This window comes from Triticum aestivum, chromosome 3B (genome assembly GCF_018294505.1).
Source record: "Triticum aestivum cultivar Chinese Spring chromosome 3B, IWGSC CS RefSeq v2.1, whole genome shotgun sequence".
Taxonomy (NCBI): Eukaryota; Viridiplantae; Streptophyta; class Magnoliopsida; order Poales; family Poaceae; genus Triticum; species Triticum aestivum.
In genome coordinates, this window is record NC_057801.1 from 243126061 (window position 1) to 243153959 (window position 27899).

Genomic DNA, 27899 nt, shown 5'->3' on the forward strand with positions numbered 1-27899 from the left:
CCTCGCCGAGCCCCCCGAAGTCGCCCTCCCAGCCGGACGACCTCGCCGGAGGTAGCCGCCCCGTCGCCGGGTTTTTTTTATTAAAACCCCTTCGGGTTTTTTTGAGAAAACCCTAGTTCATTTTTTTATATAGATCGGTTTTATTCTCCGGTTTATTTACTTAGCGAGCGTTCGCTCGTTCGTTCGTTTTAACGAACGTGTTCGTCGTATAGTTTCTGCTAACAGACGTCCGTTCGTTTAGCCGTTCGTCGTTTTTCTTTTTATCGGATTTATTCCTCGATTATTCTGATCGCGATTTCTGACCTGATGTTCGAACCAGTTTATCTTTTCACTTGTTTATCGGAATCAGGCGATTCAAGCGCCTGGAGTTTCATCTCGAAACCCTCTTTCCGAATAATCAACTCAAACAAGTTTTTGTCTCTGTAAAATTTGACCCTAATTCAGATTAGTAAACAGATCTTATTTCTTTCGCCGTTTGAGTTTCGTTGTTCCGTTTGATTTGATTATTTTGGTGAACCGGAGTTCTTAAGTTGAACTTTCTGGTCAAACTCTTTTTGGAGTTTTACTTGTGCATCTTTGCTAGTTGCTTATGTATGTGTTGTTTGTTTGCGATAGAATTCCTGAAGTGCGAAGCATGTTACTACGAGCCTCTAGGATTCACGGATCGTCAGCAAGGCAAGTAACACATTGATCATACTCTTTTCATACCCAGTTTTTTTGCATTAGTTTCAACCCTCAAACTTTGCATGGTTAGGATGTCATTAATTTGTGGGTTGGGAAGTAGTTGCTGAGGTAGAACCTATTGCCCTGTTCATTATCAAACCCTTGGGAGTTACTTCTACACGTTGCTTATTTTGCCATGCTATGCTCGTAGACGTGGTTTGGGTTTGAGTGTATCCATGATAGATGTGAGGTTTTAATTACTGGTTTACTTAAGGTGGCAAATTAAATACACATCTGGGTGGATTGAGGCACCTGGGGTACCCAGCGTTGTCTGTTTTATTTTTGGAAATCCCGGGGTATCCGTGTGATCTTCTTATGGACCGCCACCCAGGCTCAAAGGGAACTGAGTTTATTCATGCTAGAAACTTCCATGTGCAGCCACAAGCTATTATGGGCTCTAGCATAGTTAAGTAAGTTACGTGAAGCTCTTGAAGAGGTAGATCAACAGGTAGTGGGTTTTGTAGGTTTGGTATGGTCTACCCGGAGTAGAGAGTTAATGTTTCTGAAAGACTATGACTCGGTCATCCGTTTCTCAAACACCATGTCATGCGAGAAATCCAACGGAGGCGATCGAGTCTTGTGGGGAAAAGTGCACAAACCTCTGTAGAGTGTACAATCTAATCATGGTTAGCCGTGTCCCCAGTTATGGAAAATTCGGACTGTCTAGTACTTGAGTATTCACATGTATCTCATCACTCTAAATTAATATTGCTGGGATGTTAATTATCTTAATTGGGATTAAGTTGGGGTTATACCTTCTCAATGATGTTTCAACCACCATGATAGTTAAATTAAAATATATTCCTTTGTTGTAGGGAAAAATTGGCTTTTCGCAAAAACTATAACCATAGAGCTTTCCACCAGCCAAATATGCATGTAGTGGTAGATTATTCTGTTATTGCTCTATTGTGTTACATTGCCAGCATATTCCATGTGCTGACCCGTTCTCGGGATGCAACGTATTATGTTGCAGACTTTTCAGACGAGGAATAAGGTTCGATAGGTCGTTGCCGTGCAGCTCAGCTATGCCATTGGAGTTGATGGACTCACTTTATCTTCCAAGCCTTCCTCTGTTATCGTATTAGGTGGCCTTAAGCCATATTATTGTAATAAGTTCTCTTTTGAGACATTCGATGTAATAAGTGTGTGATTTCTACTCTGTTATAAATCCTTCGAGTACTGTGTGTGTCAGCATTACCGATCCAGGGATGACACGGAAGCACAGAGACTTGACCATCTGAGGTCGGGTCGCTACATACCTAGTTCAATATCATTGCCGGCAAGTCTCTTTACTCATTCCGTAATACTTCATCCCGCAACTAACTCATTAGTTACAATGCTTGCAAGGCTTATAGTGATGAGCATTACCGAGAGGGCCCAGGGATACCTCTCCGAAACATAGAGTGACAAATCCTAATCTCGATCTATGTCAACCCAACAAACACCTTCGCAGACACCCGTAGAGCATCTTTATAATCACCCATTTACGTTGTGACGTTTGGTAGCACACGAAGTGTTCATCCGATATTCGGGAGTTGCATAATCTCATAGTTTGAGGAACATATATAAGTCATGAAGAAAGCAGTAGCAATGAAACTGTAACGATCATAATGCTAAGATAACGGATGGGTCATGTCCATCACATCATTCTTCTAATGATGTGATCCCTTTCATCAAATGATAACACATGTATATGGTTAGGAAACATAACCATCTTTGATTAACGAGCTAGTCAAGTAGAGGCATACTAGGGACACTATGTTTTTGTTGGAAATATGCCCTAGAGGCAATAATAAATTAGTTATTATTATATTTCCTTGTTCATGATAATCGTTTATTATCCATGCTATAATTGTATTGATAGGAAACTCAGATACATGTGTGGGTACATAGACAACACCATGTCCCTAGTAAGCCTCTAGTTGACTAGCTCGTTGATCAATAGATGGTTACGGTTTCCTGACCATGGACATTGGATGTCATTGATAATGGGATCACATCATTAGGAGAATGATGTGATGGACAAGACCCACTCCTAAGCCTAGCACATAGATCGTGTAGTTCGTATGCTAAAGCTTTTCTAATGTCAAGTATCATTTCCTTAGACCATGAGATTGTGCAACTCCCGGATACCGTAGGAATGCTTTGGGTGTACGAAATGTCACAATGTAACTGGGTGGCTATAAAGGTGGACTACAGGTATCTCCGAAAGTATCTGTTGGGTTGGCACGAATCGAGACTGGGATTTGTCACTCCGTGTAAACAGAGAGGTATCTCTGGGCCCACTCGGTAGGACATCATCATAATGTGCAAAATGTGACCAAGGGGTTGATCACGGGATGATGTGTTACGGAACGAGTAAAGAGACTTGCCGGTAACGAGATTGAACAAGGTATCGGTATACCGACGATCGAATCTCGGGCAAGTACAATACCGTTAGACAAAGGGAATTGTATACGGGATCGATTGAGTCCTTGACATCGTGGTTCATCTGATGAGATCATCGTGTAACATGTGGGAGACAACATGGGTATCCAGATCCCACTGTTGGTTATTGACCGGAGAACGTCTCGGTCATGTCTACATGTCTCCCGAACCCGTAGGGTCTACACACTTAAGGTTCGATGACGCTAGGGTTGTAAAGGAAGTTTGTATGTGGTTACCGAATGTTGTTCGGAGTCCCGAATGAGATCCCAGATGTCACGAGGAGTTCCGGAATGGTCCGGAGGCAAAGATTTATATATGGGAAGTCCTATTTTGGCCACCGGAAAATGTTTGGGATTTTTCGGTATTGTACCGGGAAGGTTCTAGAAGGTTCCGAAGTGGGGCCCACCTGCATGGGGGACCCACATGAACGTGGGTAGTGGGGTCAAGGCCCCACACCCCTAGTCTAGGCGCACCAAGATCCCCCCTTAGAAGGAATAAGATCATATCCCGAAGGGATAAGATCGAGATCCCTAAAAAAGGGGGATAACAATCGGTGGGGAAGGAAATGATGGGATTTCTTTTCTCCCACCTTTGCCAACGCCCCAATGGACTTGGAGGGCAAGAAACCAGCCCCCTCCACCCCTATATATAGTGGGGAGGCGCATGGGAGCTACACGCTTCCCCTGGCGCAGCCCTCCCCTCTCCCAAGTACTCCTCTCCCGCGGTGCTTGGCGAAGCCCTGCAGGATTGCCACGCTCCTCCATCACCACCACGCTGTCGTGCTGCTGCTGGACGGAGTCTTCCCTAACCTTCCCTCTCACCTTGCTGGATCAAGGAATGGGAGACGTCACCGGGCTGTACCTGTGTTGAACGCGGAGGTGCCGTCCGTTCGGCACTAGGATCTCCAGTGATTTGGATCACGACGAGTACGACTCCTTCAACCCCGTTCTCTTGAACGCTTCCGCTTAGCGATCTACAAGGGTATGTAGATGCACTCTCCTTCCCCTGGTTGCTAGTCTCTCCATAGATAGATCTTGGTGTTGCGTAGAAAATTTTGAATTTCTGCTACGTTCCCCAACAGTGGCATCATGAGCTAGGTCTATTGCGTAGATTCTTTGCACGAGTAGAACACAAAGTAGTTGTGGGCGTTGATTTTGTTCAATATGCTTACCGTTACTAGTCCAATCTTGTTTCGACGGTATTGTGGGATGAAGCGGCCTGGACCGACCTTACACGTACTCTTACGTGAGACAGGTTCCACCGATTGACATGCACTTGGTGCATAAGGTGGCTAGCGGGTGCCAGTCTCTCCCACTTTAGTCGGAACGGATTCGATGAAAAGGGTCCTTATGAAGGGTAAATAGCAATTGGCATATCACGTTGTGGTTTTGCGTAGGTAAGAAACGTTCTTGCTAGAAACCCATAGCAGCCACGTAAAACATGCAACAACAATTAGAGGACGTCTAACTTGTTTTTGCAGGGTATGCTATGTGATGTGATATGGCCAAGAAGAATGTGATGAATGATATGTGATGTATGAGATTGATCATGTTCTTGTAATAGGAATCACGACTTGCATGTCGATGAGTATGACAACCGGCAGGAGCCATAGGAGTTGTCTTTATTTATTGTATGACCTGCGTGTCATTAAACAACGCCGTGTAATTACTTTACTTTATTGCTAACCGGTAGCCATAGTAGTAGAAGTAATAAGTTGGCGAGACAACTTCATGGAGACACGATGATGGAGATCATGATGATGGAGATCATGGTGTCATGCCGGTGACGATGATGATCATGGAGCCCCGAAGATGGAGATCAAAAGGAGCAAAATGATATTGGCCATATCATGTCACTATTTGATTGCATGTGATGTTTATCATGTTTATGCATCTTGTTTACTTAGAACGACGTAGTAAATAAGATGATCCATTACAACAATTTCAAGAAGTGTTCTCCCCTAACTGTGCCCCGTTGCTAAAGTTCGTCGTTTGGAAGCACCACGTGATGATCGGGTGTGATAGATCCTTACGTTCACATACAACGGGTGTAAGACAGTTTTACACATGCAAAACACTTAGGGTTAACTTGATGAGCCTAGCATGTACAGACATGGCCTCGGAACACAGAGACCGAAAGGTCGAGCATGAGTCGTATGGAGGATACGATCAACATGAAGATGTTCACCGATGATGACTAGTCCATCTCACGTGATGATCGGACACGGCCTAGTTGACTCGGATCATGTAATCACATAGATGACTAGAGGGATGTCTATCTGAGTGGGAGTTCATAAGATGAACTTAATTATCCTGAACATAGTCAAAAGATCTTTGCAAATTATGTCGTAAGCTCGCGCTTTAGTTCCACTATTTAGATATGTTCCTAGAGAAAATATAATTGAAAGTTGACAGTAGCGATTATGCGGATAGTAGAAAGCTTATGTCCTTAATGCACCGCTCAGTGTGCTGAACCCCAAATGTCGTTTGTGGATGTTGCGAACATCAGACATACACGTTTTGATAACTACGTGATAGTTCAGTTAAACGGTTTAGAGTTGAGGCACCAAAGACGTTTTCGAAACATCGTGGAACATATGAGATGTTTCGAGGGCTGAAATTGAGATTTCAGGATCGTGCCCATGTCAAGAGGTATGAGACCTCCGACGATTTTCTTAGCCTGCAAACTAAGGGAGAAAAGCTCAATCATTGAGCTTGTGCTCAGATTGTCTGAGTGCAACAATCACTTGAATCGAGTGGGAGTTGATCTTCCAGATGAGATAGTGATGTTTCTCCAAAGTAATTGCCACCAAGCTGCTGGAGCTTCGTGATGAACTATAACATATCAAGGATAGATATGATGATCCTTGAGGTATTCACGATGTTTGACACCGCGAAAGTAGAAATCAAGAAGAAGCATCAATTGTTGATGGTTGGTGAAACCACTAGTTTCAAGAAGGGCAAGGGCAAGAAGGGATACTTCATGAAATGGAAAATCAGCTGCTGCTCCAGTGAAGAAACCCAAGGTTGAACCCAAACCCGAGACTAAGTGCTTCTATGATAAGGGGAATAGTCACTAGAGCGAAATTACCCTAGATACTTGGTAGATGAGAAGGCTGGCAAGGTCGATAGAAGTATATTGGATATACATTATGTTAATGTGTACTTTACTAGTAATCCTAGTAGCACCAGGGTATTAGATACCGGTTCGGTTGCTAAGTGTTAGTAACTCGAAATAAAAGCTACGGAATAAACGGAGACTAGCTAAAGGTGAGCTAACGATATGTGTTGGAAGTGTTTCCAAGGTTGATGTGATCAAGCATTGCACGCTCCCTCTACCATCGAGATTTGGTGTTTGCGTTGAGCATAGACATGATTGGATTATGTCTATCGCAATACGGTTATTCATTTAAGGAGAATAATGGTTACTCTATTTATTTGAATAATACCTTCAATGGTCTTGCACCTAAAGAAATGGTTTATTGAATCTCGATCGTAGTGATACACATTTTCATGCCAAAAAGATATAAGATAGTAAAGATAGTACCACTTACTTGTGGCACTGCCATGTAAGTCATATTGGTGTAAAACGCATGAAGAAGCTCCATGTTGATGGATCTTTGGACTCACTCATTTTTGAAAAGTTTGAGACATGCGAACCATGTCTATTTGTGTATATGCATGAAGAAACTCCATGCAGATGGATCGTTTGGACTCACTTGATTTTGAATCACTTGAGATATGCAAATCATACCACATGGGCAAGATGACTAAAAAGCCTCGTTTTCAGTAAAATGGAACAAGATAGCAACTTGTTGGAAGTAACATATTTTGATGTGTGAAGTCCAATGAGTGCTGAGGCATGCAGTGAATATCGTTATGTTCTTACTTCACAGATGATTCGAGTAGATGTAGAGTATATTTACTTGATGAAACACAAGTCTGAATTATTGAATGGTTCAAGTAATTTCAGAGTGAAGTTGAAGATCATCGTGACAAGAGGATGAAATGTCTATGATATGATCATAGAGATGAGTATCTGAGTTACGAGCTTTGGCACGCAATTAAGACATTGTGGAAATTGTTTCACAATTAATACCGCCTGGAACACCATAGTTTGATGGTGTGTCCGAACATCATGGTTGCACCCTATTGGATATGGTGCGTACCATGATGTCTCTTATCGAATTACCACTATCGTTTATGGGTTATGCATTAGAGACAACTACATTCACTTTAAATAGGGCACCACGTAATTCCGTTGATATGACACCGTATGAACTATGGTTTAGAGAAACCTAAGCTGTCATTTGTTAAAAGTTTGGGGCTGCGACGCTTATGTGAAAAGTTTCAGGTTGATAAGCTCGAACCCAAAGCGGATAAAATGCATCTTCATAGGACACCCAAAACAGTTGGGTATACCTCCTAATTCAGATCCGAAAGCAATAGGGATTGTTTCTTGAATCGGGTCCTTTCTCGAGGAATGTTTGTCTCGAAAAGTTGAGTGGGAGGATGGTGGAGACTTGATATGGTCATTGAACCGTCACTACAACTAGTGTGTAGCAGGGCACAGGAAGTTGTTCCTATGGCACCTACACCAATTGAAGTAGAGGCTTATGATAGTGATCATGAAACTTCGGATCAAGTCACTACCATACCTCGTAGGGTGACAAGGATGTGTACTGTTTCAGAGTGGTACAATAATCCAGTCTTGAAGGTCATGTTGCTAGACAACAATGAACCTATGAGCTATGGAGAAGCGATGGTGGGCCCAAATTCTGACAAATGGTTAGAAGCCATGAAATCCGAGATAGAATCCATGTATCAGAACAAAGCATGGACTTTGGTGGACTTGCCCAATGATCGGCAAGCCATTGAGATAAATGGATCTTTAAAGACGGACGTGGATGGTAATGTCACCATCTATGAAGCTCGACTTGTGGCGAAGAGTTTTTCACAAGTTCAAAGAGTTGACTATGATGATATTTTCTCATCCGTAGCGATGCTTAAGTCCGTCAGAATCATGTTAGCATTAGCTGCATTTATGAAATCTGGCAGATGGATGTCAAAACGAGTTTCCTTACCAGCTTTCGTAAGGAAAGATTATATATGATACAATCAGAAAGGTTTTGTCGATCCTAAGGATGCTAAAAGGTGTGCTAGCTCTGGCGATCCTTCTAAGGACTAGAGTAAGCATCTCAGAGTTGGAATATGCACTTTGATAAGATGATCAAAGAATTTTGGTTTATACAAAGTTTATGAGAAACTTGTATTTCCAAAGAAGTGAGTGGGAGCACTATAGAATTTCTGATGAGTATATGTTGTTGACATATTGTTGATCAGAAATGATGTAGAATTTCTGGAAAGCATATAGGGTTATTTGAAAAGTGTTTTTCAATGGATAACCTGGATTAAGCTACTTGAACATTGAGCATCAAGATCTATGAGGATAGATCAAAAAACGCTAAATGGTACTTTCAAATGAGCACATACCTTGACATGATCTTGAAGGTGTTCAAGATGGATCAGTCAAAGAAGGAGTTCTTGCCTGAGTTGTAAGGTATGAAGTTAAGAGTTAAAGCTCGACCACGGGAGAAGAGAGAGAAAGGATGAATGTCGTCCCCTATGCTTCAGACATAGGCTCTATAGTATGCTATGCTGTGTACCGCACCTGATGTGTGCCTTGCTACATATCTGGCAAGAGGGTACAAAGGTGATCAAGGAGTGCATCACCAGATAGCGGTCAAAATTATCCTTAGAGGAATAAGGATATGTTTCTCGATTATGGAGGTGATAAAGAGTTCGACGTAAAGGGTTACGTTGATGCAAGCTTTAACACCTATCCGAATGACTCTGAGTAGCAAACCAGATACGTATAGTGGAGCAACCATTTGGAATAGCTCCAAGTAGAGCGTGGAAGCAACATTTACAATATGACCTAGAGATTTGCAAAGTACATACGGATCTGAATGTTGCAGACCCGTTAACTAAAACCTCTCTCACAAGCAAAACATGATCAAACCCCAGAACTCATTGAGTCTTAATCACATGATGAACTAGTTTAATCACACTAGTAAACTCTTTGGATGTTGGTCACATGGCGATGTGACCTGTGAGTGTTAATCACATGGCGATGTGAACTAGATTATTAACTCTAGTGCAAGTGGGAGACTGTTGGAAATATGCCCTAGAGGCAATAATAAATTAGTTATTATTATATTTCCTTGTTCATGATAATCGTTTATTATCCATGCTATAATTGTATTGATAGGAAACTCAGATACATGTGTGGGTACATAGACAACACCATGTCCCTAGTAAGCCTCTAGTTGACTAGCTCGTTGATCAATAGGTGGTTACGGTTTCCTGACCATGGACGTTGGATGTCATTGATAACGGGATCACATCATTAGGAGAATGATGTGATGGACAAGACCCAATCCTAAGCCTAGCACAAAGATCGTGTAGTTCGTATGCTAAAGCTTTTCTAATGTCAAGTATCATTTCCTTAGACCATGAGATTGTGCAACTCCCGGATACCGTAGGAATGCTTTGGGTGTAACAAATGTCACAACGTAATTGGGTGGCTATAAAGGTGGACTACAGGTATCTCCGAAAGTATCTGTTGGGTTGGCACGAATCGAGACTGGGATTTGTCACTCCGTGTAAACGGAGAGGTATCTCTGGGCCCACTCGGTAGGACATCATCATAATGTGCACAATGTGACCAAGGGGTTGATCACGGGATGATGTGTTACGGAACGAGTAAAGAGACTTGCCGGTAACAAGATTGAACAAGGTATCAGTATACCGACGATCGAATCTCGGGCAAGTACAATACCGTTAGACAAAGGGAATTGTATACGGGATCGATTGAGTCCTTGACATCGTGGTTCATCCGATGAGATCATCATGGAACATGTGGGAGACAACATGGGTATCCAGATCCCGCTGTTGGTTATTGACCGGAGAACGTCTCGGTCATGTCTACATGTCTCCCGATCCCGTAGGGTCTACACACTTAAGGTTCGATGACGCTAGGGTTATAAAGGAAGTTTGTATGTGGTTACCGAATGTTGTTCGGAGTCCCGGATGAGATCCTGGATGTCACGAGGAGTTCCAGAATGGTCGGGAGCTAAAGATTTATATATGGGAAGTCCTATTTTGGCCACCGGAAAATGTTCGGGATTTTTCGGTATTGTACCGGGAAGGTTCTAGAAGGTTCCGAATTGGGGCCCACCTGCATGGGGGACCAACATGAACGTGGGTAGTGGGGTCAAGGCCCCACACCCCTGGTCAAGGCGCACCAACATCCCCCCTTAGAAGGAATAAGATCATATCCCGAAGGGATAAGATCGAGATCCCTAAAAAGGGGGATAACAATCGGTGGGGAAGGAAATGATGGGATTTCTTTCCTCCCACCTTTGCCAACGCCCCAATGGACTTGGAGGGCAAGAAACCAGCCCCCTCCACCCCTATATATAGTGGGGAGGCACATGGGAGATACACGCTTCCCCTGGCGCAGCCCTCCCCTCTCCCAAGTACTCCTCTCCCGCGGTGCTTGGCGAAGCCCTGCAGGATTGCCACGCTCCTCCATCACCACCACGCCGTCGTGCTGCTACTAGACGGAGTCTTCCCTAACCTCTCCCTCTCACCTTGCTGGATCAAGGCATGGGAGACATCACCGGGCTGTACGTGTGTTGAACACGGAGGTGCCGTCCGTTCGGCACTAGGATCTCCAGTGATTTGGATCACGACGAGTACGACTCCTTCAACCCCGTTCTCTTGAACGCTTCCGCTTAGCGATCTACAAGGGTATGTAGATGCACTCTCCTTCCCCTCGTTGCTAGTCTCTCCATAGATAGATCTTGGTGTTGCGTAGAAAATTTTGAATTTCTGCTACGTTCCCCAACAGTTTTGTCTATGTATTCACACATGTATCAAGTTTTCGGTTAATACAATTCTAGCATGAATAATAAACATTTATTATGATATAAGGAAATATAAATAACAACTTTATTATTGCCTCTAGGGCATATTTCCTTCATAGCCCTATGATCAATGTGTCATCTGTGCATATCTAAATTTTCAATTGGCTTTCGTATTTACTATTGATGGATGTAATTGTATATTCAGGAGGATGATGGTTGGGGGGTAGAAAGAGGAAGCCGGCCCAGTATGACCCGTATGATCAGAGGAAAGTGATGATGAAAAATATGAGGTAAGCCTACTTGAAATTTAGATTGTTCATTTAGTTCCTTTGACATGGTTTATCCATGAATCTATACTGGATTAATGTAACTCATTCATGTGTGTAGCATGATTCTAGAGAACAAGTGTACAAGGGTAACATCACGTCCTTCACAGAGGTGGTGAAGATCAAGGCCAAGGGAGTTGCTTCCTTCTACAACCGCAAGACCAAGAAGTGGCACTGCCCCTACTGCACCACCAAGCCAAAGCCAAGGGATGGCCGCTTCGATCACCTTCTGTCTCATGCAGAGGATGTAGCGAATCATGGAGAGGACTACATGATCAGGGGGCAGCATGCCGCCCTCGCGAAGGCCCTGACTCCGGCGTGATGTGATGATGTGATGCTGTGATGAACTAAATCTTTATCTTTATCTGTTGGGTTACTTTTGGTAAATTGAATCTGGTTGTTTATTGTAACGCCCCGAGACTGATGCTCGAGAAGTCTTCCAGATATTCCGGGTTTTGTCGTGTGATTTGTTTTGTTCGTTGCATTCATCATTGCATCATTTGCATATGAGGACTTACCGGAATTGTTATATGTTGTTCCTGGCCTCATTTAAACTTGCCTTGATGTGTTGTTCTTGTTTGCATCATCTCTTGCCATGAGTAGCTTCATGTAGCTTTGTCATGCATCATGCTTGTTGTGCATCATGCCTTGTTCATGTGTGGTGTGTTTACCATGTTGTGTGCTTCTTCTCGATAGTTCCCATTTCGTTGCGATCGTGAGGATTCGTTAGTCTATGCTTGGTTCGTCTTCGTGGCTTCATCTTCTTCATGGAATCGTTCTTCTTCCTTGCGGGATTTCAGGCAAGATGACCGCTACCCTGGATCTCACTCCTATCATTGCTATGCTAGTTGCTTCGTTTTATCGCTATGCTGCATTACCTATCATTTGCTCTTCAAGCCTCCCAAATTTCCATGAACCTCTAACCTTTGACACCCTTCCTAGCAAACCGTTGTTTGGCTATGTTACCGCTTTGCTCAGCCCCTCTTATAGCGTTGTTAGTTGCAGGTGAAGTTGAAGATTGCTCCATGGTGGACAGGGTTATGTTGGGATATCACAATATCTCTTATATTATTAATGCATCTATATATTTTGGTAAAGGGTGGAAGGCTCGGCCTTATGCCTGGTGTTTTGTTCCACTTTTGCCGCCCTAGTTTCCGTCATACCGGTGTTATGTTCCCGGATTTTGCGTTCCTAACGCGGTCGGGTGATTTATGGGACCCCCTTGACAGTTCGCTTTGAATAAGACTCGTCCAGCAAGGCCCAACATTGGTTTTACCATTTGCCTCACCTATTACCTTTTTCCCTTGGGAGTCACGCATCCCAAGGGTCATCTTTATTTTAGCCCCCCCGGGCCAATGCTTGTCTAAGTGTTGGTCCAAACTAGAGCCACTTGCAGCGCCACCTCGGGGAAACTTCAGGACTGGTTCTAGTTGTACGTAGTGCTTATCCGGTCATGGCCTGAGACGAGATACACGCGGCTACTATCAGGGTGTCGGCACGCCGGGAGGTCTTGCTGGTCTTGTTTTATTACTGTCGAAATGTCTTGTAGCCGGGATTCTGAGACTGATCGGGTCTTCCTGGGGAGAAGGAATATCCTTCGTTGATCGCGAGAGCTTATCATGGGCTAAGTTGGGACACCCCTGCAGGGTATAAACTTTCGAGAGCCATGCCCGCGGTTATGTGGCAGATGGGAATTTGTTAATGTCCTGTTGTAGATAACTTGACACTTGATCCGAATTAAAACGCATCAACCGCGTGTGTAGCCGTGATGGTCTCTTCTCGGCGGAGTCCGGGAAGTGAACACGGTTTCTGGGTTATGTCTGACGTAAGTAGGAGTTCAGGATCACCTCTTGAGCATTGCTATCTTCACGACCGTTCCTTTGTTTCTCTTCTCGCTCTCATTTGCGTATGTTAGCCACCATATATGCTTAGCCGCTGCTGCAACCTCACCACTTTACCCCTTCCTTTCCCATTAAGCTTTGCTAGTCTTGATACCCATGGTAATGGGATTGCTGACTCCTCGTGGCTCACAGATTACTACAACAACAGTTGCAGGTATAGGTTATGTGATGATCTTGACGCGAGAGCGATGTTGCTTGTTTTGGAGTTCTTCTTCTGCTTCTTTGATCAGGGGATAGGTTCTAGGTCGGTAGCCTTGGCTAGCAGGGTGGATATTGTGTGAGTTTCTGTTTATGATTCATCCGTAGTCGGATGTTGTTCTTGTATGTTGTATTGTTGTATTCATGTGACATTGTATGTATTGGATGTATCCCCACTATTATGTAATGTTGATGTAATGATATCCACCTTGCAAAAGCGTCTTCAAGATGCGCTTCTATCCTTGGTGGGACCTTCGAGTTCCTTTAGGATAGGGTCGCATCTTGGCTTGAAAATGATTGAAAGGGGGAATTGCACCGGTTGAATTAGATGGCTTGAATGAGATAACATTCTCCAAATCTTACCGGTGCATCATTCAAATACCCTCTAATCAGTTCATGATCTCTTCATTCTCATGTATCTAAATCACCTCAAGTATCTTCATTCGTTTTCCAATTCTTCCCGGTGAATCGTGCCTTTGCTACGTTCATTCTCAATTCTTACGGTGGTTCGTTCAGAATTTCTCTTCCTCCGCTATCATATCAAATATTCGTTGTTTCCAAATCTTACCGGTGGTTCCACCAATACCTTCCTCAAGTTTGCGCTATATCTCTATTTGTAATCATTTTTCAATGAGAATAAGTAGTATGCCAAATCCATTGTTTGTCATTGAGGGAGTCCTGGACTAGGGGGTGTCCGGACAGCCGGACTATCATCGTCCATCGGACTGCAAGACTACAAAGATACAAGATTGAAGACTCCGTCCCGTGTCCGGATGGGACTTTCCTTGGCGTGGAAGGCAAGCTTGGCGATATGGATATGTAGATATCCTACCATTGTAACCGACTCTGTGTAACCCTAGCCTCCTCCGGTGTCTATATAAACCGGAGGGCTTTAGTCCGTAGGACACAACATACATTACAACAATCATACCATAGGCTAGCTTCTAGGGTTTAGCCTCCTTGATCTCGTGGTAGATCCACTCTGGTACTACCCATATCATCAATATTAATCAAGCAGGACGTAGGGTTTTACCTCCATCGAGAGGGCCCGAACCTGGGTAAAACATCGTGTCCCTCGTCTCCTGTTACCATCCGCCTTGACGCACAGTTCGGGACCCCCTACCCGAGATCCCCCGGTTTTGACACCAACATTGGTGCTTTCATTGAGAGTTCCTCTTTGCCGTCACCGATAGGCCCAATGGCATCTTCAACCAACAACGCTGTCCAGGGTGAGACTTTTCTCCCCGGGCAGATCTTCGTATTCGGTGGCTTCACACTGCGGGCTAATTCACTTGGCCATCTGGAGCAGATCGAAAGCTACGCCCCTGGCCGTCAGGTCAGATTCGGAAGCCTAAACTTCACGGCCGATGTCCGCGGAGACTTGATCTTCGACGGACTCGAGCCACAGCCAAGCGCGCCGCACTGTGACGACGGGCATGATCTAGCTCTGCCGCCGAACAGTGCCTTGGTGGCCGCACACGAATCCGCTTCGGCCATTAGTCCGAAGCCGATCGCCCAGATCGAGGGCCGGTGGATAGACGCCGCCCTGGGGGCTTCAACATCCACGGCGATGGAGCCGAACACTAATCTTCTCCCCTGCGAAACTCGTGATTCCGAGGCGCCGGACTCCTTGCCGGACTCCGAACCTCCCGCGCCCCTACCAATCAATTCGGATTGGGCGCCGGTTATGGAATTCACCGCCGTGGACATCTTCCAACACTCGCCCTTTGGCGACATCCTAAACTCGCTAAAGCATCTCTCGCTATCGGGAGAGCCCTGGCCGGACTATGGCCAGGATGGTTGGGGTACGGACGACGAAGAAATTCAGAGCCCACCCACCACCCACTTTGTAGCCACTGTCGACGATCTAACCGACATGCTAGACTACGACTCCGACGACATCGACGCTATGGACGACGATGCCGGAGACGAACAGGAACCAGCGCCTACAGGGCACTGGAAGACCACCTCGTCATACGACATATATATGGTGGACACCCCAAAAGACGGGGACGGCGAAGAAGCAGCGGAGGCAGACTCTCTAAAGAAGTAGCCCAAACACCGGCGTCAGCGGCGCCGCTCCAAATCCCGCCACAACAAGAATGGAGATTCCGGCACAGGAGATAATAATACCCCAGAGAGTGCCGAAGACAATCCCCTCACGCAAGACTCAGCGCAGGAGGATGCAGAAGCAAGCCCTCACGAGAGGGCGGCAGACGAAGAGGTTGAGGATCATAACTATATGCCTCCCTCCGAAGACGAAGCAAGCCTCAACGATGACGAATTCGTCGTACCTTAGGATCCCGTCGAACAAGAGCGTTTCAAGCGCAGGCTTATCGCCATAGCAAACAGCCTAAAGAAAAAGCAGCAACAGCTTCAAGCTGATCAGGACCTGCTGGCCGATCGATGGACCGAGGTCCTTGCGGCCGAAGATTATAACTCGAACGCCCCTCCAAAAGTTACCCAAGACGCAAGCTGCTCCCCCGATTAGAGGAGGAAGCATACATACCTCTATCACCAGCGCACGATATGGCTGACCGACCACCCCGTGGTCGTGACAGAGAGGCATACAGGCCCTCAACCAAGACCGTCCCCCGGCATCGCTTCAAAAGTACGAAGCCAAGAGGGAACGCGCCGGACTTGCGAGACATATTGGAGGACAAAGCAAGGCAATCCAGATCCATCTACGGATCACGTGGGCGCCCCACGACCCATGACGAATACCGTCACGCCGGATACAATAACCCCGGCCGGGCCGAACACAGCAGACAGCGCTCTCTCGAGCTGCGTCGCGATATTGCTCAATACAGAGGCGCCGCACACCCGCTATGCTTCACTGACGAAGTAATGGATCATCAAATCCCCGAAGGGTTTAAACCCGTAAACATCGAATCTTACGATGGCACAACAGACCCCGAGGTTTGGATAGAAGATTATCTTCTCCACATCCATATGGCCCGCGGCGATGATCTCCACGCCATCAAGTATCTCCCGCTCAAGCTTAAAGGACCAGCTCGGCATTGGCTTAACAGCTTGCCCACAGAGTCAATTGGGTGTTGGGAGGACCTGGAAGCCGCATTCCTCGACAACTTCCAGGGCACATATGTGCGACCACCAGACGTCGATGACCTAAGCCACATTATTCAGCAGCCAGACGAATCGGCCAGACAATTCTGGACACGGTTCTAGACAAAGAAAAACCAAATCGTCGACTGTCCGGACGCAGAGGCCCTTGCAGCCTTCAAACATAACATCCGGGACGAATGGCTAGCCCAGCACCTGGGGCAGGAAAAGCCGAAATCTATGGCAGCCCTCACATCATTAATGACCCGCTTCTGCGCGGGAGAGGACAGCTGGCTAGCTCGTAGCAACAATCTCCGCAAAAATTCTGGCAGTCCGGATACCAAGGACAACAACGGCAGGTCACGTCGAAACAAAAACAAACGCCGCATTAATGGCGACGATAAGGAGGATACGGCAGTCAACGCCGGATTCCGAGGCTCTAAACCCGGTCAGCGGAAGAAGCCGTTCAATAGAACCACCGGCCGAACAATAGAGGACAGAAGGGTTTTCCCCCACAAGTGCGGACGGTGAACATGATTTACGCGACCCATATACCCAAGAGGGAGAGGAAATGCGCACTAAGGGACGTCTAAGCGATGGAGCCAGTCGCCCCGAAGTTCAATCCATGGTCCTCTTGTCCGATCACTTTCGATCGAAGAGACCATCCGACCAGCATACGCCATGGCGGATTCGCCGCATTGCTTTTAGACCCAATCGTCGATGGATTTCACCCATAGACCAGCATACGCCATGATGGACGGCGGTAGTAGCCTGAACCTGCTTTATCAGGATACAGTGCGCAAAATGGGCATAGACCCCTCAAGGATTAAACCTACAAAGACAACCTTTAAAGGTGTCATACCAGGAGTGGAAGCCAACTGTACAGGCTCAGTCACACTGGAAGTGGTCTTTGGATCCCCAGATAATTTCTGGAGCGAAGAGTTAATCTTCGACATAGTCCCGTTTCATAGCGGCTATCACGCTCTGCTCGGACGAACCGCGTTTGCAAAATTCAACGCGGTGCCGCATTATGCATACCTAAAGCTCAAGATGCCAGGCACTCGTGGAGTCATCACGGTCAATGGGAATACGGAACGCTCCCTCCGAACGGAGGAACATACAGCGGCTCTCGCGGCAGAAGTACAGAGCAGCCTTTTAAGGCAATTCTCGAGTCCGGCCGTTAAAAGGCTGGATACAGCAAAACGCGCCCGGAGCAATGCCAACCAAGACCACCTGGCGCGATCAGAGCACGCGTAGCAATGCGGCCCCAACCCTCGCCCACGCATGAGCGCAAGAATAACACTCCGCGTACATCATTACGCTTTGGAGATACCATGGGCACATGGGAAGGGGCACGATCGCAACGGACCCAGAGTGCGGTTCGACCACACCGGGGGCTCGCAAGTGTGCCCCCCTTTTTTATTTTTTATTTCTGTTCTTTGTGTACACAGGACTCCGTTAACCAGAGGCCCTGTCCGACGATGAACCTGCCGAACCCATGATGCAACAGTCAGGGACGAAAGAAGGCTGCGACGAACACTCAGGTGGTCTCAATTACGAGCATTAAATTCGATTATATACACCAAGTCCGCAGCTCACCCCTGAAGGGGGACATGTTTACTTAGTCCAAATCCCTTGCTTACCGCACTATTTGTATCAGTCCGCACTCATAGCAGACTTTCTTTCATAAATGCAGCACCTTTTTGATTGCAATTGCATTACCTTTTATATATATATGCTCATTACATGACATCTTGCACCCGTATATTTTGGTACGGCCGAATACGCCAGGGGCTTCTGTTCCCCAAATTATGGTGTGATAAAGTCCGAACACTTTCATAAGTGCGGCACCCTGAACTTATAGCATTATATGAATTGGCTCCGAATCATGCCTTGGGTCAATAGTTGGGTTTGCCCGGCTCCCACGTTTTGGTGCCTTACGTTCCGTTTTGTCGGCTAAGGTGGCACTGGGAGAACCACTGCGACTGCGCCCCGGTTGAGCCGGGCGAGCACCTCAGTGGAGAAAGCTAAAACTGACTGGCATGATAAGGCGAGAGACTGGTCGTTGTTTGAGAGGTTTTTTCGGGTCCTTAAAGACTCACGCCGCTTCGAGCGAAGTTCCGGACAATGTCCGACGAAGGCGTGGATAGCGCCCCGGATTCGGTCTTCCGAATACCAGGGGCTTCGCCGAAATTTAAAATTATAGAATTCTATGGCTAAGTGAGAGTGTTCAAGCATTATAAGTCTGGTTGCCTCGTTCGTTGTGTTGAGCGCCTCCCTAGATGGACCCAAAAATGGGAACAAGAGTGCTCAAGTTTATCCCGAACACCCCAGCACTCGTGGCTTGGGGGCCGAAGACAACGACTTGCCATCTCTCAGATTTTATAAATGGCCGCACAGAAGGTAATATTTTAAATTAAACAAGCGTTGCTCAACGCGCACATGAACAAAGTTTCAGCGCGCAGGATAATACATAACGAGTTTACTCAAAGATTACATTTCGGGGGCACTCATCCGCAATATCGTGGGCTCCCTTCAGGACAGTTTTATAATACATCTCGGGCATGCGATACTCCTTGCCCGGTGGCGGTGGGTCCGTGAGAAGCTTCTCCGCATCCAACTTGCCCCAATGCACCTTTGTGCGGGCAAGGGCCCGACGAGCACCTTCAATACAGGCGGAGCGCTTGATGACATCCACCCAGGGGCATGCATCCACCAGCCGCCGCACGAGGCCAAAGTAGCTCCAGGCATGACCTGTTCAGGCCACAGCCGGACTATAAGGCCCTTCATGGCCTCCTCAGCTACCTTGTGGAGTTCGACCAGCTGCTTCAGCTGGTCACTTGGGGGCACCGGATGGCCGGCCTCAGCGTACTGAGACCAGAAGACCTTCTCCGTCGAGCTCCCCTCCTCGCCACGATAGAATGCGGCGGCATCAGACGCACTACGCGGCAGATCTGCAAACGCCCCTGGAGAGCTCCGAATGCGGGTAAGTGTTAGGTAGTTTACATTAACATGCCTGCTTTGCATGAAAAATGCCTTACCCGCCGCTATCTTCTTTATATCTTCAACCTCCTGAAGGGCCCTATGGGCCTCGGCCTTGGCGGACTTGGCACTTTCGAGAGCCAAGGCAAGCTCGGACTCTCGAGTCTTGGAGTCACGCTCCAAACTCTCATGCTTTTCCATGAGAGCCTGGAGCTCTTGCCGAACTTCCGCCACCCGTGCCTCCTGCTTTTCTCGCTCTGCCCGTTCCGCGGCCGCACTGCGTTCGGCTGGGGACACAGCCTCCTTCAGGGCTGCCACCTCGTTAGCGGCCCCTGCAATACACATATTATCCTTGTTAACTTTATTGCAACCAAAATCCTTTTTTATAAGGTAACTATTCAAAGTGGTGTTACTCACCTTCTTTGTCCTCGAGCTGCTTCTTCGCATGGCCGAGCTCTCGCTCGGACCGCTTGAGTTCCTGCTTTAGCACATCGACCTCCGCCGTTAGTGCGGCAGAGGTCAGCAGCGCAGCCTGCAAACCCATATTGACATATTTTAAGCAACCCTGCGTATATCTTGTTAAATCCTTTGTCCGGCTTTTTCTTTCCGAACACCGAACTAAGCATCAGGGGCTACTGTCTATGCGGTATTACATTACATAATTTTAACTTCTTACCTCAAAGCCTATTAGAAGGCTGCTGCAGGCTTCGGTCAGCCTGCTTTTGGCGAGCTGAACCTTTTGAATCACCGCACTCATGATAGTGCGGTGTTCTTCCTCGATGGAAGCGCCTTTAAGCGCCTCCAACAAGTTATCCGGCGCCTCCGGTTGGACGGAGGCCGCCGGTGTCGCGGTCTTGCCCTTCTTTCGAAGGGGCCGCTTGCCGGACTATGGAACCACTGCGGGTTCCGATGCAGAGTCCGGCGCAAAGTCCGGGAGGCTGCCTGACGGCGCCTCCCGAGCCTCCTCCTGATGGGTTCCTCTCTGGGATCCCACCTCGGCGTCCTCATCGGCGCGTGGGGTAGGGGCCAATGACCCACTCGATGAGTCGGGGAGATCGTCATTGGCCGGACTACGGACAGAATGCGGCATTAAGGACACTACACAACACGAAAGAAATTGCATATAAAGGATCCGGATACTTACGATCTTGCCGGACGCCTGGCCCTTGGAGGCCACTCATCCTCGCCAACGGTGGTATTGGCGAACCTGTCCAGGGGGATAGTTCTCCCCCTCTTGGACCCTTCGGCCTCCCCTATTGGGGAAGCCTTCCTCTTCTTCTCTCCCTCCTCCGGGAGAGAGTACTCCTCCTCCTCCTCATCTTCGGGGGAGGAGTACGCCTCGTCGTCAGACGCCTGATTGCGGGAACTCTTTCGAGTCCCCGCGGCCACCTTCTTGCCTTCTTCTCCGGCACCACGTGCGGTGCCGGAACCAGCAGCCCTGCTAAGCGGGCGTTCTCTGGGTCTTCTGGCATGGGAGCCGGGCTGATAAGCAGCTTGGCCTTCTCCATCCATTCCTGTCAAAGGAAGAGACAGAATGAAACACTTCTAGAATCAATTTGATTACCACAAGTGTCCCGTAAAGGGGTTGAATCACTTACCTCATCAGCCGGATGCTGCGAGCGAAATCCACGATCTTCTGTCGGGATGCGGGGGCTTCGGTGCCCTTAAACAGCACCCTCCAGGCGCCTTCGTATGTCGTATCGAAGAGCCCGCTTAGCGCCTGGTGCTGTTCCGGATTGAACTCCCACATATTGAATGCCCGTTCTTGGCATGGGAGGATCCGGCGGATGAGCATGACTTGGACCACGTCGACGAGCCTGAGCTTACCGCTCACCAGCTTCTGGATGCAGGCTCGGAGTCCCGTCAGATCTAAACTCGGGGGGACGCCAGATCTAAACTCGGGGGACGCCGCCCATGTGGGCTTGCGCGGCTCGGTGATGTAGAACCACCCCGATTGCCACCCCTTGATGGAGTCCACGAAGGCCCCTTCGAGCCAGAGGACGTTGGGAAACATACCCACCATGGCACCTCCGCATTCCGCTTGCGTGCCCTTCACAACCTTCGGCTTAACGTTGAAGGTCTTGAGCCACAGGCCGAAGTGGGGCCGGATGCAGAGTAAGGCCTCGCACACGACGATAAACGCCGAGATGTTGAGGATGAAGTTCGGCGCCAGATCGTGGAAATCTAGGCCGTAGTAAAACATGATCCCCCGGACAAATGGGTGCAGTGGAAAGCCCAGTCCGCGGAGGAAGTGGGGAAGGAAGACGACCCTCTCATGAGGCCCAGGGGTAGGGATGAGCTGCCCCTCGTCGGTCAGCCTATGCGCGATATCGCCGGAAAGGTATCCGGCGCAGCGCAGCTTGGTGATGTGCTCCTCCTTAACGGTGGAGGCCAACCATTTGCCTCCCCTCCGGACATATTCGGAGGAGGTCGAGGCGAGATGTGCGAACTTGGGCGTTGGAGCTTGAGTGCGCGGAGATGGATAAGCAAAGGAGGAAGAAGGCGTAGGTGAGAAGGTGAATCCTTATCCCTTATATATAGGCGGACGAAGCTGTGCGTCCCTCACCGGCCTGGTAAAACTCGCTTATCCCCCAAGCGCCACCATCAATGGCGCGGTTGGGTTACCCACGTCCGTATTGATGAGAATCTCGGAATAAGGGGAACACGATCTCTACTTCGACAAGACGTGCCAAGGAAACCGCTTCGCTAAACGTGCTGAGGTGGTATAGTAAAAAAACAATTCAAGTAAAAGCCTGGTAGCGGTGTAATGTCACGCCGCATAATACGTCAGCAGATTGAACTAGTGTACATTTTATTCTCTCTACGGTGGAATGTGGAATTTATTTTGCAGAGCCGGACACTATCCTGGTGTTCATGATCTTCTCTGGATTATTCAAGGGAGGAACCCGCCTTGCAATGCCGAACATTATGCGCGCCGGACTTATCATCATTGAAGCCTGGTTCAGGGGCTACTGAGGGAGTCCTGGACTAGGGGGTGTCCGGACAGCCGGACTATCATCGTCTGCCGGACTCCAAGACTACGAAGATACAAGATTGAAGACTCCGTCCCGTGTCCGGATGGGACTTTTCTTGGCGTGGAAGGCAAGCTTGGCTATACGGATATGTAGATCTCCTACCATTGTAACCGACTCTGTGTAACCCTAGCCTCCTCCGGTGTCTATATAAACCGGAGGGCTTTAGTCCGTAGTACACAACATACATTACAACAATCATACCATAGGCTAGCTTCTAGGGTTTAGCCTCCTTGATCTCGTGGTAGATCCACTCTTGTACTACCCATATCATCAATATTAATCAAGCAGGACGTAGGGTTTTACCTCCATCGAGAGTTCTTCATGGAGGCTCAACATGGTGGTTCGTCAAGGATTCTTTTCATTCTTCAATTGTTCTTTAAGATTTTATTGAAGTTATGACCCGCCAAGCTACACTCTAAAATAAACATGGTGCTCAACACAAGTTGTTTCTGAGGAGTTCAAGTATTCTTCTTCTTGCATTCCGAAGTGCAATTCTTTCTATCTTATCTTTTGAGGTGGTGTTATGTCACTCTTGACAATTTCCTTCATGTTTCATGATTCATATGTTGTCAAGAATGAGGTAGTTTAGATCCATCAATCTTTTGTTGGAGTTATATTGGGTTATATCTCACCTACAGCCTTCCCTAAGGAATGTAGTTATTTGTGGTGTTTATCAATGATCCAATTTTCTCCTTCTCATCTCTTTGGTGCTCTTAATATAATCAATGGTTTCCATTAGTGGTCGGTTGTTACCTCATAGTCTCGAGATGTTTTCATAAGCCCACGACAAGCTTGTGCTTCTCGTTGTTGATTTTCCAACAACTCCGTTCGATTCTTCTTTGCAAGGATGCTTTCCAAGTTCACTTGTGGCAAAAGTTGTCATTTTATTCTCCGTCCCTTTATCCCTACGATCTAACTTCTATTCTTTCATTACGGAGGCATTGTGATGTTGTGCTCTTCACCCATCACCTCGTTTTGTGAGGATCGTGTTCTTTTCTTGCTTATCCATTTAACCGGAGTGTTGTGCCATCTCTTCAAGTTCTTTTCACCTTATCAAGTTTTCCTTCTTCTTTCAGTCGGAGTGCTGCTCAAATTATATCAATCTTATCCCTTCTCTATCTTGTTTTAACCGGAGTGGTTTCGAATTCTATCTTGTCCATTAAACTCTTGATTCATGTCTTTGCAACCTTCAAGTTCTCGTAATGTTCCTTCTTCCTCTTGCCCAACGGACTGTTTGCAATCTTGGTCATCTCCGTTGTTTTGTTTCTTTCAGTTTGTTCAAACTCTCAAGGTTCATGGTTTCACTCGTTTGTCGAAGAAACAACTTAGTTTTACCTCTTATCTTCCTCGTCCGTTTCTCTCCGGTTCCATCCTAGATCTCGGGACGAGATCCTCTTGTAGTGGTGGAGTGTTGTAACGCCCCGAGACCGACGCTCGAGAAGTCTTCCATATATTCCGGGTTTTGTCGTGTGATTTGTTTTGTTCGTTGCATTCATCATTGCATCATTTGCATATGAGGACTTACCGGAATTGTTATATGTTGTTCCCGGCCTCATTTAAACTTGCCTTGATGTGTTGTTCTTGTTTGCATCATCTCTTGCCATGAGTAGCTTCATGTAGCTTTGTCATGCATCATGCTTGTTGTGCATCATGCCTTGTTCATGTGTGGTGTGTTTACCATGTTGTGTGCTTCTTCTCGATGGTTCCCGTTTCGTTGCGATCGTGAGGATTCGTTCGTCTACGCTTGGTTCGTCTTTGTGGCTTCATCTTCTTCATGGAATCGTTCTTCTTCCTTGCGGGATTTCAGGCAAGATGACCGCTACCCTGGATCTCACTACTATCATTGCTATGCTAGTTGCTTCGTCCTATCACTATGCTGCGTTACCTATCATTTGCTCTTCAAGCCTCCCAAATTGCCATGAACCTCTAACCTTTGACACCCTTCCTAGCAAACCGTTGTTTGGCTATGTTACCGCTTTGCTCAGCCCCTCTTATAGCGTTGTTAGTTGCAGGTGAAGTTGAAGATTGCTCCATGGTGGACAGGGTTATGTTGGGATATCACAATATCTCTTATATTATTAATGCATCTATATATTTTGGTAAAGGGTGGAAGGCTCGGCCTTATGCCTGGTGTTTTGTTCCACTTTTGCCGCCCTAGTTTCCGTCATACCGGTGTTATGTTCCCGGATTTTGCGTTCCTAACGCGGTCGGGTGATTTATGGGACCCCCTTGACAGTTCACTTTGAATAAGACTCCTCCAGCAAGGCCCAACATTGGTTTTACCATTTGCCTCACCTATTACCTTTTTCCCTTGGGAGTCGCACATCTCAAGGGTCATCTTTATTTTAGCCCCCCCGGGCCAATGCTTGTCTAAGTGTTGGTCCAAACTAGAGCCACTTGCAGCGCCACCTCGGGGAAACGTGAGGACTGGTTCTAGTTGTACGTAGTGCTCATCCGGTCGTGGCCTAAGACGAGATACGCGCGGCTACTCTCAGGGTGTCGGCACGCCGGGAGGTCTTGCTGGTCTTGTTTTATTACTGTCGAAATGTCTTGTAGCCGGGATTCTGAGACTGATCGGGTCTTCCCGGGGAGAAGGAATATCCTTCGTTGATCGCGAGAGCTTATCATGGGCTAAGTTGGGACACCCCTGCAGGGTATAAACTTTCGAGAGCCGTGCCCGCGGTTATGTGGCAGATGGGAATTTGTTAATGTCCGGTTGTAGATAACTTGACACTTGATCCGAATTAAAACGCATCAACCGCGTTTGTAGCCATGATGGTCTCTTCTCGGCGGAGTCCGGGAAGTGAACACGGTTTCTGGGTTATGTTTGACGTAAGTAGGAGTTCAGGATCACCTCTTGATCATTGCTATCTTCACGACCGTTCCTTTGTTTCTCTTCTCGCTCTCATTTGCGTATGTTAGACACCATATATGCTTAGCCGCTGCTGCAACCTCACCACTTTACCCCTTCCTTTCCCATTAAGCTTTGCTAGTCTTGATACCCATGGTAATGGGATTGCTGAGTCCTCGTGGCTCACAGATTACTACAACAACAGTTGCAGGTACAGGTTATGTGATGATCTTGACGCGAGAGCGATGTTGCTTGTTTTGGAGTTCTTCTTCTGCTTCTTCGATCAGGGGATAGGTTCCAGGTCAGCAGCCTGGGCTAGCAGGGTGGATATTGTTTGAGTTTCTGTTTATGATTCATCCGTAGTCGGATGTTGTTCTTGTATGTTGTATTGTTGTATTCATGTGACATTGTATGTATTTGATGTATCCCCACTATTATGTAATGTTGATGTAATGATATCCACCTTGCAAATGCGTCTTCAAGATGCGCTTCTATCCTTGGTGGGACCTTCGAGTTCCTTTAGGATAGGGTCGCATCTTGGGCGTGACATTTATGGTTTGTTGAACTGAATCTATGGTGATGCTAGTAATGTATTATGCTATCTATATTTGTCTGTCCTTAAATTTGCCTGTGGTGTATGGCTAGTTATGTTTAGATGTTGTGAACTATGATTTTAGGTGTTGCAATGATCACACATGTTCTTTCAGTGTTGCTTCACTAATCACACATGTTATTTCAGTGTTGCTTCACTGATCACACGTGTTGTTTCAGTGATCACACATGCTGTTTTTTCACTGATCATAAAGGAGTATTATTCTAATTATTTGTCTCATGTTTATTAATGAAATAAAATGCATGCTTTTTTCCACGAGCATGCTTCATTATCTCATGTTTTCAACTAACATTCGACTGGACAGTATAAATTCTCGAAAATTCAAAAACAAATAAAACCTTGGCAAACTATCTATGTTTGTGTAGGAGATCATGGGTGCAAAATTTGAAGTGATTTAGAGGAGGTCAAATAAATTTGAATTTGAGAAATGTGCTCCAAATGAGCTCCCAGGCTAGCGTAAACTGCCCATTTGTAATCAAGTTTTTTTGGACCTACTCTAAATGCGCCAAATGTTTTTTTATTAACATCTATTCACTTTCCATAGTGTAGATTCGAAGACTCACTATTTTTTGAATTAATCTTCATATTTTTACATTTTCTTTTGAAAAAATATGCTTTAATATAAAAACTATTAAAAACACATTTAAAATATGTAAATGGGAAACTAAGTTCAGATCCTTCTTATTCACTTTGAAATAAAGCTTTGGTGATTTTTTTGATTTTGTTTTAATTTTTCAAAAATAGAACGTAACCCAACCTCCTCTCCTTGAACTCTATGAAATCATGTATGTGATAACTCATACATGTGAAGGTTTTCTCATGAAAATGACCATAGACCAAGTTTATGATTTTTGGTTGGTAACATGTCACATAAGACAACATTGTGCGCATGTTTTATGTTTTTTTGATTTTTTAAAAAAATTAATGGTGCTTGTTTGACATCGATCCGCTAGCTAGGGTTTTTTCATGAAAATGGCCATAGACCAAGTTTAGTATTTTTCCTCGTTAGTGTGTCTTATAAAACGACGAATGGCGAATGTTTCATATTTTTTGATTTTTTAAATTAGTTATGCTCAGTCAAAGCCTTCGAAACCCCGTTGGCCAGCTCAAAACCCGTCTAAACCCCGCGGGGTTTCGCCTAACCCTAGCTCCGAATGTCAGCCATCCGATCATACCCTCATGCCAAGCGACAGCCCTCAAATATGGTCTTCTAGAAGGAATTAGGTGGGCAGGCTGTGTGCAGGCTCCGCGCCATTGGATCACAAGGACGACTCCGCATCGTTAGATTGTGGGGCATTCCGCGAGAGGCGATCCTATTGGTTGTGCTCGGCTGCTCGCCCACCACTGACTCCGCAGAAAAAAACGTTGTTATTGGGTCCAAAAGGAAACCAAGCTCTGGTTGGGCTGTCGAATTACGTTGTTTTTTTGCATCGTTTGCTCTATCTTTCATGAACATGTTGGATCTATTTTTTGCATTGTTTGAAATCAATTGACACTGCGTAGCAAAATTTAGTTCTTTTTGTTCTATAAAAATGCAAAATGACCAAACTTTTACGGGCCAAATTTATTTTTATCATGCAAAATGGCCACAAACTATTCAAAAATTGTCTCTTTTTGTTCATATAATATATATGACCACGGATTCCCACGCGTGCAATTAGCTTCTTTTTCTTCTTCTTTTCAAACCACCATTTCCCATGCATGTACACTCCTGATGCTGCGGTGGGTTTGAAAATGGGCTACTTCACATTTGACCCCGTTATAGCCACGGCCAAATACCTCGTAGCACTACGGCTATTTAAACCACCCTCTGCCTCTGCCATCCCTCATCCATCTCCCATCCTCTCTGC